This window comes from Rhinopithecus bieti, unplaced genomic scaffold, assembly GCF_001698545.2.
Source record: "Rhinopithecus bieti isolate Rb0 unplaced genomic scaffold, ASM169854v2 scaffold_35856, whole genome shotgun sequence".
Taxonomy (NCBI): Eukaryota; Metazoa; Chordata; class Mammalia; order Primates; family Cercopithecidae; genus Rhinopithecus; species Rhinopithecus bieti.
Window position 1 is genome coordinate 1,468,563 of NW_016815820.1, and position 8,502 is coordinate 1,477,064.

Below are 8,502 nucleotides of genomic sequence, written 5' to 3' on the forward strand. Positions count from 1 at the left end.
AAAATTAACTATTGTAGTGTGGGAAAAAAAAAAAAAAAGGTCAGCAGGTGGTAAATATTGACCATCACACATTGTGCTAAGTGCTCCAGGGCATTCTCTCATTTCATCCTCAAACTTTGGAAACAAGTGCCATTATTAATCCTGTTTTACAGACAAGGATTCTCGAGAAGAGTTAAGTAATGTGCCTAAGGTCACACAGCTATTTGGAATCCAGGCCTCTGTGGCCAGAGAGCCCTTGTTCTAGACCGATGAGTGGATAGATGGATGAATGGATCTGGGTGGATAGGCGAGAGGGAAGAACTAAATGAAGGACCATGAACTCCATGCTAGGGAGCTTGAATTCACTCGAGGGCAGTGGGGAGACACTGGAAGGTTGTGAGCAGGAGAGACAAGTCAGTTTAGGGATTTAGAGAGATCACTTTGACAACAGGGGAAAGATCATTTAGAGCCAATGACGCTTGAAACCTGTGGCCATTTTTCTGGCAAATCCCAATTCCCACTTGTGAGGATCCTCATTTCTTTAAGCACTGTGTTATTTCTCTTAGAGCAAGACATGTGTTCTTATGCACACACAGGGACTATTGATGGAGGAGAATGCTGGAGAGGAGGGGGCTCAAAGACAGGAAGAGACAGAAAGGGGACACTGCTAATTTCCAGGGAGAGGCTTCTCTGTACAGGGGAGCAGAGCACTAGGAAGAGAGAAGGCATATGGCCCCCTCCCTTATTTCTAAGATGAGAAGGTCCCCTCAGGGTTTCCAGCCTGGAAGCTGCAAGCTCCAGGTCCCACACACTGCCCCACTGTGCACCTGCCACCAGGGAAACAGCCATAGGTGAGGCAGGTGTTGCATCAGAGTGTTAAGCCCTAGAATCAAATGTTAGGGGGTGGCAGTGAAGAGGTCTGATCCCTCCTTCTGAGCAGCTCCTTAATATCATTGGCCTGTCCAGCCAGGGAGGGAGGGGAGTCACAGAAACTGGCCTAGGGGTCAGTTAAGCTGAAAGAAAGAAGCAGGAACAGCTGGAAGGACCAGAAAACAGGGTAAGTTTCCCCTATCTACACTCAAGGAGCCAAAGAGCGAACCAAAGCCTGCAAGAGGCGTCTTCAGGCTGAGAGGGACTCCCAGAGGGTTCCGGGACAGTGCAGGCTCACCATGCTGCCTGCCTCGCCCTGCTTCTCCTGATGGAGCTGTCCGTGTGCACTGTGGCAGGTGATGGTGAAGTGGAACTCAGCACCAAAGCAGAGACCTGGATAACTGTGGCCTTGGAGGTACCTTTGGGGAAAGGCTCTGACCAGGGCAGGGGATAATCGGCAGTAGAGAGGCAGAAGATCTCCTGCATGGCTGCTGGGAAAGCAGGTAGCCTGCAAGGCAGGTTGTCTCTCTACCATGGGTAGATTCAAGGCTATGAGCCCTGGCCTGGCAGACCTCCGAAGTGTGTGTGTGTGTGTATGTGTAAGAAACTGGCACTGGGCCGGGCGCGGTGGCTCAAGCCTGTAATCCCAGCACTTTGGGAGGCCGAGACGGGTGGATCACGAGGTCAGGAGATCGAGACCATCCTGGCTAACACGGTGAAACCCCGTCTCTACTAAAAAATACAAAAGCTAGCCGGGCGAGGTGGCGGGCGCCTGTAGTCCCAGCTACTTGGGAGGCTGAGGCAGGAGAATGGCGTAAACCCGGGAGGCGGAGCTTGCAGTGAGCGGAGATCCGGCCACTACACTCCAGCCGGGCCACAGAGCGAGACTGCGTCTCAAAAAAAAAAAAAAGAAAGAAACTGGCACTGTCTGAAATGCTTTATATTAACTCAATCCTCCCATCAACCTCATGGGGAAGGTATCGATACATGACTACCCCACTTCACAGATTAGGAAACTGAGGCACAGAGAAGTCAAGTATTCTGTCCAAGGTTGCACAGCTTCAAAAGCACAACTACACCCTTTGCCCAAGGTCTGATTCTGTGTATCTGTGCATCTGAGGAGCTTTTCCAGAATTTTCTTTCAAGGGGATCAACTTAAACAGGACCACTATTTGGTCTCACATGTAGAAATGACCCCGCATCTGCCCCCCACTCCTGCCTGACAATCTGATTGGGGAGGCAAAGATTCTGACCTCAGGGGTTTCCTAATCAGACAAGAGACAGGGACCAACAAGCCAGAGACAAAGACAGGTAAATAAGAGGCCAGCGCTCAGGGAAGGCTTCCAGGAGGGCAGACAGGACAAAGCTGGGCCTGGCTCCTCCCATTCCCAGGATGGTAAGGACACTGGGGTAGCCTTGGCTTGTGGTCCTGGACTATGGTGAGGTCCTTGGAAACGCTTAGAAATGAGGCCACAGGAAGAGCCACCGCATGGACAGTCCTGCATGGTGGGTTTCCTTTCTGGTTTTTCTGAATCTGGAAGTGTGTGCAGTGAGAAGGCAGCAGGGCTAGGAGTGTCTCCGCTGATGCCTGCTGCTTTCCGGACATCAGTTTCCTCACCTGCAAAACGGAGGAGGGAAGTGACCCCCCCAAAGCTTTTCTCCAGCTTTGCCATGCTTTATAGAGTCAGTGCCAAACATCAGGGTACCTGGTCTAGAGACAGAAGCCTTGCTGGGTGATGAGGCCTCATCTACGCAGCCCTATGGGAAACATTAAAAACTTCAACAAGCACTGCTGGACTGCCTCCCAAAAGCACCTCATCCTGCAGCTGGGTCTAATCTTTATTCTCCTTTCTCTCTCCTTTAATATCACATCCCTCTGCTTCCCAAAATACAGGGCTTGGAATATGGGAGGAGAGACTGGGTTAGAAGTTAGGAAGAACTTACACTGTGGGATGCTAAGCATAATTTGAGTGACGGCTGGCTGTGGAGTCTCATGCCTGTAATCCCAGCACTTTGGGAGGCTGAGGCAGGAGGACTGCTGGAGGCCAGGAGTTCAAGATCAGCCTGGGCAACACAGAAAGATCCCATCTCTACAAAACATAAACAAAATTTGCTAGGCATGGTGATGCATGTCTGTGGCCCCAGCTACTCAAAAGACTGAGGTGGGAGGATCACTGGAGCCCAGGAAGTTGAGGCTGCAGTGAGTCGTGCTTGTGCCTCTCCACTCCAACCTGGGCAACAGAGCAAGACCCTGTCTCAAAAAAAAAAAAAAAAAAAAAAAAAAAGAGGTGACAAGAATGGGGCATGATCGCATCACTTACCTCCCTTGCTCTCGGGGCTCCCCCAACCTGTAATCATCCCTGGAGTTGGGGATTTGGGTTAAATGGATATGGAGGGCTCTGGGTGGGGGTAGGAGTCCTTTCAGAGTGAATGGGAACCAATGTCTCCGAATGCCCCTCACCAGGCACAGAAACCCAGTGGGGGAGAAAGGTCAGTCCTATGGAATTCATAAGTGACCATTCTCTCCAGCTTGCACCTAAAGGCTGCCTCTTACCAAGGCAAACTGGTTTTCAGAAATGGGTCCAAATCTCCAAAGACTTTTCCAGCTATTGGCCAGGCTGGGCAACTCCAGCTCAAGATAGCTGCCCCAGCCACTGATGTCATGGTGGGATGTGAGGGAAGTAGATGGGAAGTGAGTGAATTAGTCCAAGGCTTAGACAACAATCCGTTCCTGATCCTGAAAGGTACGACAACACAAGTTGTGAGAGGCAAGAGGGTTTATATTGTCCCTAGCCGGGTCCCTGCTGGTTCCAGGAGCTCCAGCGCTACCCCTAGGGAAACTGGGGATGGAAGAAAGAGCCTCTGATGCAAGCCCAGCTCCCAGCGTCCTGGCAGGCAGCTTGCATTACTCTAGGGCTCTGTTTGTCTATCTTTAGCTTTCCTGGAAAAGGGGACTCCAGCCTCTTCCCTATTCCCAGACTCTCAGAGAAAGGACTCCTCATTCAGCATTCTGTGTCCCACGTGTGCTAGGATCCTATGTGTGCCAGGCTCAGTGCCAGGAACTGGGGATACAGACATATGAAGACAGTCTAATGAATGTAACCCACTGTCACTCTCTCAACTAGGAAGCAACTCTCCCTTTCAGCAGAACTGAGCAAGCCCCAGTTCAGAAGTTCAGGTTAAGGTCAGAGAGGGAGAAGCCTTTGGCCAAGGTCACAGAAGCTAATGGAAGAATGAGAATGTCAATCCACAATTCTTGGTTCAGCACGCCTGCCCCATCAGCTCAAGGATTAAAATGTCTTTGCCCAAGGTAACAGCCTCCACCCCCAGACCACATGCCATTTCCTTCCGGGAGGCCCAGGCTCTAAGGCAAGGGAAATCTGGGGCAATGGGGGAAGTGCCTGGGGAAGAAAGGTGAGTGGGCGTTAGAGTGGGGATAAGGAGGGAAGCAGTCCTGCCTTGCCTCCTGGGGACCCACCATAAGTTCACTGGCTGCCCTCTCCTCATCTATGCTGGAGATACTTTCCAAGATAGAGCAGAACCAGTACTGTGAAGTGAGACTTTGAATCTTGGCTCGGCCTCTTTCTGTGTGACCTTGGACAAGGCACTTAACCTTCTTACATCTCGGTTTCTCCATCTGTAAAATGCAGGGGCTGGGGGCAATCATAGTTCCTACTAGTTATGGTGGTTGTGAAGATTAAACAAGATTACGACTGCATTGTTTCAGACCAGGCTTTGAGCCTGAGTTCAACTTCTGGTTCCACCTCTCACTTCCCAGCTGGGTGACCTTGGACAATTCTTTCTTTTTGAGATGGAGTCTTGCTCTGTCACCTAGGCTGGAGTGCAGGGGCAGGATCTTGGCTCACTGCAGCCTCTGCCTCCCAGGTTCAAGCAATTCTCCTGCCTCAGCCTCCTGAGTAGCTGGGATTACAGGTGCCTACCACCATGCCCGGCTAATTTTTGTATTTTTATTAGAGACAGGGTTTCACCCTGTTGGCCAGGCTGGTCTCGAACTCCTGACCTCAAGCGACCCACCCGTCTCAGCCTCCCAGAGTGCTGGGATTACAGGTGTGAGTCACTGCGCCCAGCCGGACAATTCTTTAACCTGTGTCTTGGCATTTTCATGTGTAAAATGATGACAGTAACAGTACTTGGGGTACTGTTTTCATGGTGTTTTGGTGAGGTTTAAATTAGTTACTAGATTACGTGCTCAGAACATAGTAGGTGAAATGTTAGCTATTATTACAAGGATGTGCAGTACTGTGTAAAATATGCAGAAGTGCCCAGTGCCAGTGCACAGAGAGTGTCTGCTGACCACCAACTGTCACTCCTGAGATTGTCATTGCCCAGGCTGGCCTCCCCGTCTGCTGGACAACCTCCCAACTCTAACACTAACTCTCTGCTTCTTCAGGAAGGCGCTGGCCCCAGCATTCTGCTCCAGCTGCAGGAGGTAAAGACGGGCAAGGCAAGCCAGTTCTTTGCGCTGATGGGGAAGCAAGTGGGAGCTGAGTAACAATGACAATGGAGCCCAGCAAGCAGGGGGGTTCTGGGTGGGTTCTGCAACATCAAGCAGAGGCCCTAAGTTAAAGCCCAGGAACTAAGGTCAGGTACTCCAGTCCAGTAGGGGTCACTCATGAGATGGGGTGACACAGACTGTCCACAGAAATTATCATCCAGGCCTGGGGGCGCTGGCTCATGACTGTAATCCCAGCACTTTGGGAGGCTGAGGTGGACAAATCACTTAAGGTCAGGAGTTCGAGACTAGCCTGGCCAACAGGGTGAAACCCCGTCTCTATTAAAAATATACAAAAATTAGCCGGGCATGGTGGCACACACCTGTAATCACAGCTACACGGGAGGCTGAGGCAGTAGAATCGTTTGAACAAGGAAGGCAGAGGTTATATAGTGAGTCAAGATCATGCCACTGCACTCTAGCCTGGGTGACAAAGTGAGACTCCATCTCAAAAAAAGAAATTATCATCCAACCAGGACACTTTGGGGAGTGTTAGTAACTACACCAGGCAACAGGTGTAAACCAGGCTGTTCCCAACAATGGGGAGCATGGTCACCTGAAGGGTGGGGACACAGGCTCTGCACCCTGGGTAGGGCCTTCCATGCTCTGGATGACTGGGGAGTGGCAGTGAAGCTAGAGACCAGTCTGGATGTGGGCAAAGCCACAAGCCAAGCTTTCTAGTCAATTTTGTTTGGCTCAAACAAAATTACTAACTTACACCTGTGTTCCCTGAGGGCACTTTAAACTCAGGAGTCCTGTCCTCAGGGGACCAGGAGAAATATTGTCAATATTATATTTTTTAAGTGGTAATGCTCCACGTTGGCTGGGTGTGAAAAAACTGGCACTTTTACACTGCCTATCTGGAGGACACGTTGGCAATATCCAGGCAAGTTGGGAATGTGCTTACCTTTCTGACCCAAGGTCTCGCTTCTCAGGTAGATATGCTGTTGCTACATGAGCCCTGAGGGTATTCACTGCCAATATGCTTGTAATAGCAAGAATTCGGAAATAACATAAACACCATCAATCAGGGAATGGTCAAAATATATTAGGCATATCCTTAACCCTTGTGGCCATTAAAAAGAATGAGGCAGACCCATGGAAAGATATGGAAAGATCTCCAAGATACATGGTTAAGTGGGAAAAAGCATGTTACAGATCAATATTCAAGAGGAGCCTACTTGTTTTTAAAAAATGACATACACACAGATATGCAAATGCATAGGGAAAGTTCTAGAAGGATACATATCAAATTGTAAAAAGTGGCTACTTCAAGGACAGGAAGTAGAGATGAGGGGGAGAAAGGGAAGAGAGACTTTAAATTTTACTTGTATGAACCTTTTCAAAATAGTGGATGTATTCAAGGACTGCTTTTGTAATAAAAAAAAAAATACACATATAAAAATAGAGAAAACCAACTCGTGACCAAGCACTTTTGGCCTTAGTTTCCTCTTCTACAAAATGAGTTTTGAACTGAGACATTTCAAACTTTTTTTTTGAGACGGAGTCTCACACCATCACCCAGGCTGGAGTGCAATGGCGCAATCTCGGCTCACTACAACCTCCGTCTCCCGGGTTCAAGCGATTCTCCTGCCTCAGCCTTCCAGGTAGTTGAGATTACAGGCACCGTCACCATGCTCGGCTAATTTTTTGTATTTTTAGTAGAGATGGGGTTTCACTATGTTGGCCCAGCTGGTCTCGAACTCCTGATCTCATGATCCGCCCACCTCAGCTTCCCAAAGTGCTGGGATTACAGGTGTGAGCCAATGTGCCTGGCCCATTTCAAACTTCTTTTCCAAATCCAACAACCCATGAGGAATGGGGGATGGGAATGTCAGAGAAAATACTTCTTGAGCACCTGCTATGAGGCCAAGGTGGTAGGATCACGAGGGCAGGAGATCGAGACCATCCTGGCTAACATGGTGAAACCCCATCTCTACTAAAAATACAAAAAAATTGGCTGGGCATGGTGGCGGGCGCCTGTAGTCCCGGCTACTCGGGAGGTTGAAGCAGAAGAATGGCGTGAACCTGGGAGGCGGAGCTTGCAGTGAGCCGAGATCGCACCATTGCACTCCATCCTGGGCAACAGAGTGAGAGTCTCAAAAAAAAAAAAAGAAAAGAAAAAGATTTAATCTCCACAGCAATATCCCCCTTATCACAAGCGGGGAAACTAAGGCTCAGACAGGTTAAGCACTTTTCCCTGGATGCTCGCCCGGCTGGCATCAGGTGCCAGTGACCCCAAAGTCTGTACACTTCCAGCCACTCTACACTGCCCCCTACCAGCACACTCCTACTGCCAGAGGATAACCCAGGATGACTAGAATTCCACTGAAGACCCACCAATGCACCGACCCCCAAAGAACTGGAGCCTTTCCCACCTCACCAAGCCCTGAGGGAAGCAGTGTAGTCTGCAGTCCTCATTCCTTCTTTCTCCTTCCCCTAGGAAGACCTCTGATCCAGCCAAGGAGAAAAAAAGGTAAGTATTGCCCTAACCTGCCCTCAATATGCCCCTGGGGAGGGTTGAGTTGCCCTCAGCACAAACAAACCAGGTGGGTGAGGGGAGATGCTCTGGCCAGAGGCAGGCCAGGCTGGCATTGCTGTGCAGAGGTGGGGCCAGTATGGTTTGTCCATGCTAGGCTTTCTGGTTGTTTCCTTAGAGGGGTGGTCCTAAGGAGTGGCTGCAGGGATAGGAACAGACAATGATGGATCTAGTTCTACCTGCGTTTCAAAATTACTTTAGGTCTAAAGCCTGGAATTAGAGGAAAAAAAAAAAAAAGTCAACCACTAGAGATAAGAAGTGCTTAAAGCTTCAAACCCTGGCACCCAGATGATCTTAAAAGTGCGTATCTGGGCCAGGCAGTGGCTCACGCCTGTAATTACAGCACTTTGGGAGGCCAAAGCAGCCAGATCACTTGAGGTCAGGAGTTCGAGATCAGCCTGGCCAACAAGGCGACTAAAAATACAAAATACAACTAAAAATGCAAACATTAGCCCGGTGTAGTGGCAGGTGCCTGTGGTCCCAGCTACTTCGGAAGCTGAGGCTGGAGAATCACTTGAACCCAGGAGGCAGGGGTTGCAGTGAGTCGAGTCCAGCCCGGGTGACGGAGGAAGACTGTTTCAAAAAAAAAAAAAAAAAAAAA

General features: G+C 49.7%; 1 long non-coding RNA gene and 1 pseudogene across 2 annotated transcripts in view; one reads left to right on the forward strand and one right to left on the reverse strand.

The window, feature by feature from the left end:
- The window catches only part of LOC108516411 (L-lactate dehydrogenase B chain-like), a 10,597-nt pseudogene extending 2,392 nt beyond the window's left edge, over nt 1-8,205 (forward strand). Inside the window, exons 2-4 of the transcript XR_001881814.1 lie at nt 1,137-1,252; nt 5,261-5,358; nt 7,810-8,205. The product of XR_001881814.1 is annotated as an L-lactate dehydrogenase B chain-like (transcript). The remainder of the gene's footprint in view (nt 1-1,136; nt 1,253-5,260; nt 5,359-7,809) is intronic.
- Nucleotides 2,043-3,207, reverse strand: LOC108516456 (uncharacterized). Its single transcript, XR_014485054.1, has 2 exons — nt 3,171-3,207; nt 2,043-2,467 (listed from the first exon to the last, which is right to left on the reverse strand). It is a non-coding gene; the product is annotated as an uncharacterized LOC108516456 (long non-coding RNA).
- Nucleotides 8,206-8,502: the final 297 nt, after the last annotated feature.